General features: G+C 43.2%; 1 protein-coding gene and 1 pseudogene across 1 annotated transcript in view; one reads left to right on the top strand and one right to left on the bottom strand.

Annotated features, from left to right (window-relative positions):
- Positions 1-9,198, top strand: part of B4galnt3 (beta-1,4-N-acetyl-galactosaminyltransferase 3) — a 107,103-nt gene that overhangs the window by 27,305 nt on the left and 70,600 nt on the right. The window lies entirely within an intron of this gene.
- LOC101563263 lies at positions 9-394 on the bottom strand (annotated as a pseudogene).

Genomic DNA, 9,198 nt, shown 5'->3' with positions numbered 1-9,198 from the left:
AACACACCTGTGGTCCTTCCTACTTCCTTTTCTTTGGGGCATATAATTTTTCTTCAAGTGGTACTGGAATAATGCCTTCACACTCCTTTACTTCCTGGGTTAGAGGGTGTTTCACAATATTTGGTCTAATCACATCAATGTCCCGAGACAAGTGCTCCATTTTGCTCTGCACTGTTGTAGTTGGTGCATAAAAATCCACCAAGAAATATCCGCCTCTCCAGTGCTGCTGACTGTGGGCAGACATCTTATAAGGAAGTGCTCACTCACCCAAGTTTTCCAAGTTTCGTACTATGGCTCCTTTATCCATCAAGGCTTCTACTGTACGTTTCAAAGCAGCAGCAGTCTCCCGCCGCTGCATGGCTTTCAGAATCAAAGCCAGCTCGTAGCGGGGCATGTCTGAATGCTCGGCGCGCTGGGCTCCGAACTGAGCGTAGTGCCGGGATGCGGACGGGCGGGGACCGGGCGGGCTCCGAGAGGGAACGTGCGAACGACTGGGCCGAAAGGCTCCCGGGCGGCGAAAGCCTTTTTTTTTATACTCAAATTGAACCCAGGTTCTTTGCACTGGGCTACATTCCAGCTCTTTTTCACTTTTTAATTTTTGAGACAGCGTCATACTAAGTCCCTAGATTGCCCAGTGTGGGCTGGAATTTGTAATCCTCCTGCCTCAGCCTCCAGAGTCTTGGGTTTGCAGACATGAATCACCTTGCCTGGACTGAAGGCATCTTAGGCCTGTGACTCCAGCTACACAGGAGGCTGAGGCAGGAGGACTGCATGTTCAGTGCCAGTGTGGGCTGGTGACGTAGCTCTGTGTGAAGCTCTGGGCGCAGTCCCCCTAGCCCCCACAAAAGGCATGGGGTCCCAATGGATTTCATGATGAATTGTACCAAACATTTAAGGAAGATGTATTGCCAGTTCTCAATAATAACTTCCAGAAATTATAAGTGGAAGATATACTTTCTAACTTATTCTGTGTCTCTTAAAATAATGAACATGAATGCAGACAGTCTTAACATGTTAGCTGGCTTTCGGATTTTGAGTCTATTGCAAAATTCTACCTTTTCAGTTTATTGAGGATGAGGAGTTGCTGCTGGCCTATATTATTTTTTAATAATAATTGCAATGGTAATCATGGCCTATGGGGAAGAACAACTGGTTAGAACAATTATTCCCTTTGGCTACAGTGGTACAATCAGCAATAACAGTAGCATCAAACACAGCCTAGAAAAATGACAAAGTTAGGTAACTACTACTTAATTTCCCACCTATAACCATAGCAAATTGAATCCAAAAATGTAAGCCGGGTAGATAGCTCAGTAGAATACTTGCCTGGCAAGTGCAAGGTCCTGAGTTCAATCCCCAGTACTACAAACAAAACAAAACAAATGACATTTATTTAGACTGGGCATGGTGGCGCATGCCTATAATCCCAGCTCTTGGGAGGCTGTAAACAGGTGGATCACTACAAGTCTGATCTAATAGTGAGACCCTGAGCACCCTATAGACCCTTCCCTAAAATAAAAAAAAAGTATAATTATACATCATCACTATTACAGAAATTGATTCAACATTCAAAAAAAGCAACAAATAGAATTCATTACATAACAGACTGAGGAATGAAAATCGCACTCTCAGATCAGTGGTTGTAGAAAAGATATTTGATTGAGTCTGATGCACATTCATGATAGAAATCCTTCAGTCCACAACCATAATCATTAGGTGTTCATACCATATGCATGAGGTGCCTGCCTTGATAGGAAGGATGTCAGTGTGTTATAAGAAACTTCCTTAACTTGATAAAGCATATCTACAAAACCCCTATAGTTGACATCACACCTAATCAGAGCTTTCTCTCTAAGCGCTCCCCACCGGTAACTTCCTCAGACCTTTTTATATTATTTTTTGAGATGGAATCTAAGTAAACCAGGCTGGCTTTGAACTCATGATCCTCCTGCCTGAGTCTCTGAAGTAGCTAGGATCACAGGCATCACCATGCCCATTCCAGAACCTCTGTACAAATTACAGGAATGAACAATGAAACCCTCTTTCCTGCTCCTTTGCAAAATAGGACTAGAAATCCTAGCTAATGCAAAGGGCAAGAAAATGAAATAAAGGACAAGAAGCTTGTGGAAGAAGCTGGGTGTGGTTGCGTGTGCTAGGAAACTGAGGCAGGGGGATTGCAAGTTTGAGCCCAGCTTAGGTAGTTCAGCCACTTAGTGAGAACTTGTCTTAAAATATAAAAATCTGGACTGAGGTTTAATTTGTGCAGAGGTTCTGGAATGGGCATGGTGATGCCTGTAATCCTAGCTACTTGGTGACTAAGGCAGGAGGATCATGAGGTCAAGGCCAGCCTGGGCTACTTAGATTCTCTCTCAAAAAATATAAATAGGATATCATGTCTGCATCTTGTACAGCAAATAACCACTAGGAAGACAGTATGCAATGTGTTAATTATTAAAACTGTCCTACCAATTTGATTTGAAACTGTCTCATTGCTATTTGTCAATAAAATTATGGGGAAAAAAAGAAAAAAATAATATAAAAGGGTCTGAGGAAGTTACTGGCGGGGAGTGCTTGTCTAATATGAGGAAGACCCTGGTCAACCCCCTGGCCCATGTTGTCCTTTTTCATAAGTGACACAGTCTAGGTAGAAAATCTGAGCCAACTGACAGAAAACTTCACAAACTAGACAAGTATGTCAAGGTCGCAGAGTACAAATTAATATACAGATGACAAATACATTCTTATTCATCCAGCAGTAAGCAAACAGAATTTGAAATTTATAAATGTTATAATTTTTTTGACGGAACTGGGGGTTAAGCTCAGGCCCTTGCGCTTTCCTAGCAAGTGCAAGGGTCTGAGTTCAATCCCCGGTTTCGCAAAAAAAAAAAAAAAAAAAAAAAAGATCTCTTCATCTTATTGATAAAGTTGCTAATAAGCCAAAACGTCTGTCAGCATCAACTGCGGCAGTTTCAGACCAGTTCTGTCACTACAGGATGCCCCGTCTGATTGCCACGGTTGAAGGCAAAGGAAACGGAATCAAGACAGTTATAGTCGACATGGTTGACGTTGCAAAGGCGCTTAATCGGCCTCCAGCGTATCACACCAAATAGTTTGGTTGTGAGCTGGGAGCACAGACCCAGTTTGATGTAAAGAATGACCGGTACAATTGTCAGTGGATCTCATGAGGCGAATAAGCTGCAAGACATGTTGGATGGATTCACTAAAAAATTTGTTCTCTGTCCTGAGTGTGAGAATCCTGAAACAGATGTGTATGTGAATCTGAAGAAGCGAACAATAGGTAACTCTTGGAAAGCCTGCGGCTAGAGGCGTGCTTGACATACATCATGAACTCTGCATGTTCATTCTCAAAAGCCCATCAGAGAATAGTGACAGTAGTATAGGAAAGAAAGAAAAGGAAAAGAAAACCAGAAAGGGCGAAGACAAGGAAAATGGCTCAGTGTCCAGCAGTGAGACCCCCCGAGATGAAATGAGCCCACCCCTCGGGCTGTGGAGGAGGACGAGGAGGAGGACTGGGGTGAGGGTACAACTGAGGAGGCGCAGCGGCGCAGGATGGACGAAATCAGTGACCACGCCAAAGTCTCGACGCTCAGTGACGATCTGGAAAGAACTGTGGAAGAACGTGCGAATATCCTGTTTGATTGTTAAGAAAAAGAAGAGGGCATTATTGACTCATCTGACAAAGAAATTGTTGCTGAAGCAGAAAGACTAGATGTAAAAGCCATGGGCCCTCTTGTTCTGACTGAAGTTCTTTTTAATGAGAAGATTAGAGAACAGATTAAGAAATACAGGCGTCATTTCCTCAGATTCTGTCACGACAACAGAAAAGCTCAGCGGTGCCTTCTTCATGGTTTGGAGTGTGTGGCGGCTGTGCATCAGGCTCAGCTCCTCTCCAAGATCCCGCACATCTCGGGGAGATGTATGAGGCAGACGTGGTGGAAGAGGAGGCCGTCATCAGCTGGTCAGAAAAGGCCTCTAAGAAGTCCGTTTCGAAAGAACTTGCCAAAGAGATTCGTGTCAAAGTGGAGCCATTTATAAAATGGCTGAAGGAGGCAGAGGAAGACTCTTCTGGTAGTGAAGATGAGGAGGAGGATGAAAATGCTGAGATGGTTTATTCGAAAACTGCCAGCGTGCCCAAGGCTGCAACTGTGGAGTCGGAAAACACGGATGACGACACTGACATCGATGCTATTTAAGGCTGGATGCGGCCTAGCTAAGGTGTAACGCTGCAGCTTGCTCTCCATTGTCAGCCAGAAGTGCACCGTGTGTGCAGAAGCTAGACTGGCTTCACCTCATGCTGCGCTTCACACTAAAAATCTATTACTGTGAGTGGTCTGTACCTAAGCCCAGTGAGACCTGGGGAGGTCCATACTCACCAGTGAGCAGATGTGGTTTGCTTATTTATAGCATGTTTCCTTTGAGAAAAAACTAGTGGTGGACATATTTGGATCACAGTTATACAGTTATAAAAATAAAGATTTGATGTTGGTCACTTGAGATCTTGGGCTCTGAATGACACTAAGTAATTGGCTCCTGTTTAAAATGTTGCACCATTGTTTATGCTGATTGGGTCCTCGGAGCCCGGTGGGTTCTGCTTAGCCTGAACCTTCGGGGTGTGGAGCGCGGACTAACTTGGAATCACCCTGTTGAGGCGTTCAGGAAGAGCTCTTGGTTTGAGCCCCAGCCCCTCAGATCAGCATATGTAATTGGGGTAGATGATCAGATGGCAGTACAGCATCTTAACTGAGGAGTAAAAGTGACCCGAGGGCCGTATAAGTAATTTCAGAGCAAGTTTTGAACCTTGGAATTGTGGTTTTTGAGTTCATGTACACTTGGCCCACCTTGTCTCCAGAGTTCTGTGCTTTGCACGTTGGATGAGCTCGAGCAATCCACTCTGCACACAAATGTGTGTGTGTGGTGCTGATGCTTGGTGGGTGTCCCTAAACTTGATTGGGGGAGACAGGTGCACTTAATCTAATAGAAGCTGAGCGGTTTTTCAGCCTTTATCCTTACTTAAGATTTAAATTATGATTTTAAAATGTTTATATTGTATCCTCTGTGGTGTGTGGGTTTTCCCCCCTTATATTAAAGATTTATTGTTTAATGCCTTTTATTTTTGGACACATAGCTTAGCCACTTTAGATTTTGGTTATTTTGTTAAAATAAATGTTATTTTGTTAGCTTGGACCTCCTCTCTGCCCCCATGTTTTAATTAAAAAGAAATAAAGTTAAAAGCATACTTTTAAGGCAGAGCCTTTATTTTGGAGTAGGAATTTTGGGATGTTCGTTACATCAGTGCAGCGGGGACCTGGGCAGTCTGGATGGTGGCCACTGATGCGGGTAAGTAGGCTAGGCAGTACAGTGAAGCCCTTGCCTCTCGGGTAGCTGCCGTAAATCCACTTGCTAGGAGTTCAGGCCATGTTTGGATGATCTTTAAGGAAATTTGTGTTTATTCTTTCCCACAAAAAGTGAGCTCTGGGAGTCAAGGGTACATGTGGTTAATTCTCTGTGGAGCCCTGGCTCTTGTTACTTACTTATTTGCCTCTTGTTACTTTGTGACCCATCTCAGATCTTAACCAATGTGTATGTAAATGTTTTTTACATTGAAATTATAAGATATTTGATAAAAATAAAACCTTGTTAGCTTGTTGTTTTAAGGGATTGAAACTTGAGGATCTCAGGAAGAGAACTGCCTGCCGGCTACACTGGTGAGTGGGCAGGAGCCTCTTGCATGGGAATGTTCCCTGCCAGAATGGGGCGCTCTTGGGAGCGCGTGTGTGCGTCGGCGAGGTCCCAGGTTGCTGTCTCGAGGCCCCCTCTGCTCTCCTTGTGCCCGCCTCTGCCCCCCCTCCTGCCCCCAGTGCCAGGCTGCACAGGGCTGTAGCTTCCTCTGAAGGGAAGCGTGTTGACTTCAAACCACTGATTGGGTTGGGCATGAGTCAGACAGAGTCCAGGACCAAAGTCCAGTGCGGTTAGAAATGGTCTTCATGTGTTCACAGCTTCTCAGAATAGAGTAATTCTTTACTTTGTTCTAATGGGTTGTCTTAAGTTTATTTTCCTGTTTAAAAACAGCTACATTACTTGATTAAAATACTTAACAATTCTAAAAAAAAAAAAGGTGAACAAAGTTGAAGAACTGCTGCCACTGACCTCAAAATGTATCCTAAAGCTGTATAGAGGCCTGGCACGGTAGTCTATAATCCTAGCACTTGGGAGGCTAAGGCAGGAGGATCACTGCAAGTTTGAGATCAGCCTCGGCTACAAAGTGAGCTCAAGACCAGCCTGAAGTGCAGAGCAGTACCGTCTCAAAAAACAAAAAGCTCTATGGTACATGCTTGGCCAGGATGGTATTGGCAGGTGGGCCAGTTGAGTAAACGAGTGCTCAGAAGTAGCCCCCCATGTTGTCAGTTCATCTTTCACAAAAGAACAAGACAATGCAGAAAGAGTGTACTCATTCAAGAAGTGGTGCTGGAACACCTGGACATCTACCTACGAGAAAGTGTACTACTTTTGTATTTGAGTTATTATTTTCCTGGATGTTGAGATGTAACATTAGGTTGTTTCAGGTCATCTTGTTCTTTTTATGTATGTGTTTGCAGCTGTAACCTTCCCTCTTAGAACTCCTTGCGTTGCCTCCTGCAAGTTTTGGTTATATTTCTAGTGTCATTTTGGGTTGTTCCACCTCATTACCTCCTAGTTTTTCCTAGGTGAGCTGGAAGACTGGGCTTGCATATGTTTAAGTGTCTTCTCATTTTCTGTTTTTGTTTGATTTTTTTTAGTTTAATTTCTGGGTTGATGTTTGTAAATTGCCTATGGCAAATTGCTTTATTGTTAGTATTTAGAACCCTGAGGCAGTGACTGCTTCTCAGAGGTGTCTTCCAGGTGTAGCTGGCTTTTGGGTTTTGGGTCTATTGCAAGCTTCTACCTTTTCAGTTTATTAAGGATGAGGAGTTGGTGCTGGCCTATATTATATTTTCATAATAATTGCAGTGGCAGTCATGGCCTACCAGGAAGGACAACTAGTTAGAACAATTGCATCCCTTTGGCTACCGTGGTACAATCAACAGTGGTACAATCAGCAGCATCAAACACAGCCTAGAAAACGACGAAGTTAGGTAACTACTACTTAATTTCCCACCTGTAACCATATGACTAGGTTTGTGGTTATACAATAAAAATTTCTGTAATAAATAAGCCTTCAATATAGTGATTTTACCCTCAATAGAGAATTATTATTTTTTAATGTGTTTGGTACAGGGTCTCATTATGCAGCTTGGACCAGTAATGATCCTCCTGTTTTCAGTCTCTGCAGCACTGGGATACAGGCTTATGCTACCATGCCCAGTCTCAGTGGTGGCTCAGCATGTCTAGGGGCAGGGCCAGGAGAGAAAATTTAAAAGGGATTGAGGGGGCAATAGACAAATAGAAGAAGAGGAAGAGATTAGAATTAAGGTTGGCAGACAAAGGAAGATCATGCAGTTTGTAAAACTGGTGAAGAAAGGAGGGAAGCAAAAAGGAAAAAATTAAAACCAGAGAAGAACAACAAAAACTAGAAAGTATGTTCATATTCATATAAAAACACGGCAAAACTATAAAAAAAAAGTGAGAGAGAAAGAGAGAGAGAGAGAGAGAGAGAGAGAGAGAGAGAGAGAGAGAGAGAGATCCACTTCAAGCTGCTGTCACTGGTGGCATTGTGGGCAGACAGAGTACAGAGTCCAGATCTGAGTAGGTTAGATGAGATCAGGCACGTTGAGGGTGCTGTGCTGTTCCTTAGTCCCTGTGAGCCAGCTTTATAGCTGAATCCACAGGGTAGTGGATAATCTCAGCAAGGCTGCACCTTTAGTTCCACTGAAGTTCAGCCTAGTTTCTGGCCATGAGACTGGAACCAGACCCGTTGAGCCTACAGCAATCAGTGCGACCCTGCTGGCTTGAAGTTGGCTCCATGCCAGCTTGAACTCTGCTCCCCAGGTTCTGCTGAGACTCTGCTCCTTTATCCCAACTCTGGAAGCTGCTAGATAGAGTAGTGGTTGCTCTGAGTTCTGAACTCAGTTGTCCTCTCCTGGGGGACCTCTGAACCTGCGTAGCTCGCCAGTCACTGCAGTCCACTGCTCCGTCTACTGGTGTGTTTCTCTGGAGGACTCTGGGGTCGCCAGTAGTCACTGTTGCATCCGCAGGCTTAAGCTGCCCCTCTCACCCAGGGAGTCTGGGCTCCAGGGGAAAGCGCTGACTGTTGCCTCTTCCTTCCGTGAGTTCTCTCTCTTTGTCTCCATGTGGGCTTCAGTTCTCACTTCCTGGGTCCTTCCTGGATCCTGGGGATCCACTTCCCCCTTTTTTTCTCTTCTCTTGCCATATCTGTACGCCATACCTTGGAGAGGCTCCTTCTCAGCTGATCGGTCACCACTCTGCCGTCCTCCTCTTCCAGTGTCATTTGATTCTTGGATATTCTTTCTTTTTTCCCTGATTTTTTTTTTCTGAGGTCCTTTGATTGTTCAATAATGTATTATTTAATCTCCATGTGGTAGGATAATTTCTGTGGTTGTTTTGCTTGTGTTTATTTAACAATGCTTTATGGCCTGTGTGCTGCTGAGAATGATATGTATTGTATCATTGTTGAATAAAACACTGTAGATATCTGTTAAGTCCATTTTTTTTGAAATTAAAAAGTTTTCTTTTTATACATTCTTGTATTTTATGTACTATTTCTTTTTTTTTTCCTTTTACTTTATACCTGTCTTGGATCTTAGGATTTCTTTTGTACTCTATAGAAATAATTTAACTATCTTAATGTATAACCTACTCAAGTATAAGTGAGGAAATCTTACAAAGTATCATCATATTCAAGAGTATCCAGATACTGTATGATACTTAGAAGGCATGGGCAGATGCTAAGCTAAATTGAAAGCATCAGTATCAAAGTCTTAAGTTGAGGTTCATTGTGTATTTACTTGAGATTTTCTTTTCCTTTGAGTTAACTTCTGCTTAGAAGAATGACTTGTTCTCTTTATTTTTCTAGGTTTAAAACTACCTTCTCCATTATAAGGATTGTCTTTAAAATCATTTTTCAAGGGGTTGGGGAGATGACTCAGTGGAGTAAGTGCTTCCCTGGCAAGTTCAATTCCAAGTTCTGCAAAAAAACCCAAACCAAACCAAAACAAGACAAACAAACAACAAAAAAAAAAA

This window comes from Octodon degus, unplaced genomic scaffold (genome assembly GCF_000260255.1).
Source record: "Octodon degus isolate 3935 unplaced genomic scaffold, OctDeg1.0 scaffold00054, whole genome shotgun sequence".
NCBI classification, from domain to species: domain Eukaryota; kingdom Metazoa; phylum Chordata; class Mammalia; order Rodentia; family Octodontidae; genus Octodon; species Octodon degus.
Note: the sequence above shows the minus strand (reverse complement) of the source record. Positions and strands in the feature narration are given on the sequence as shown.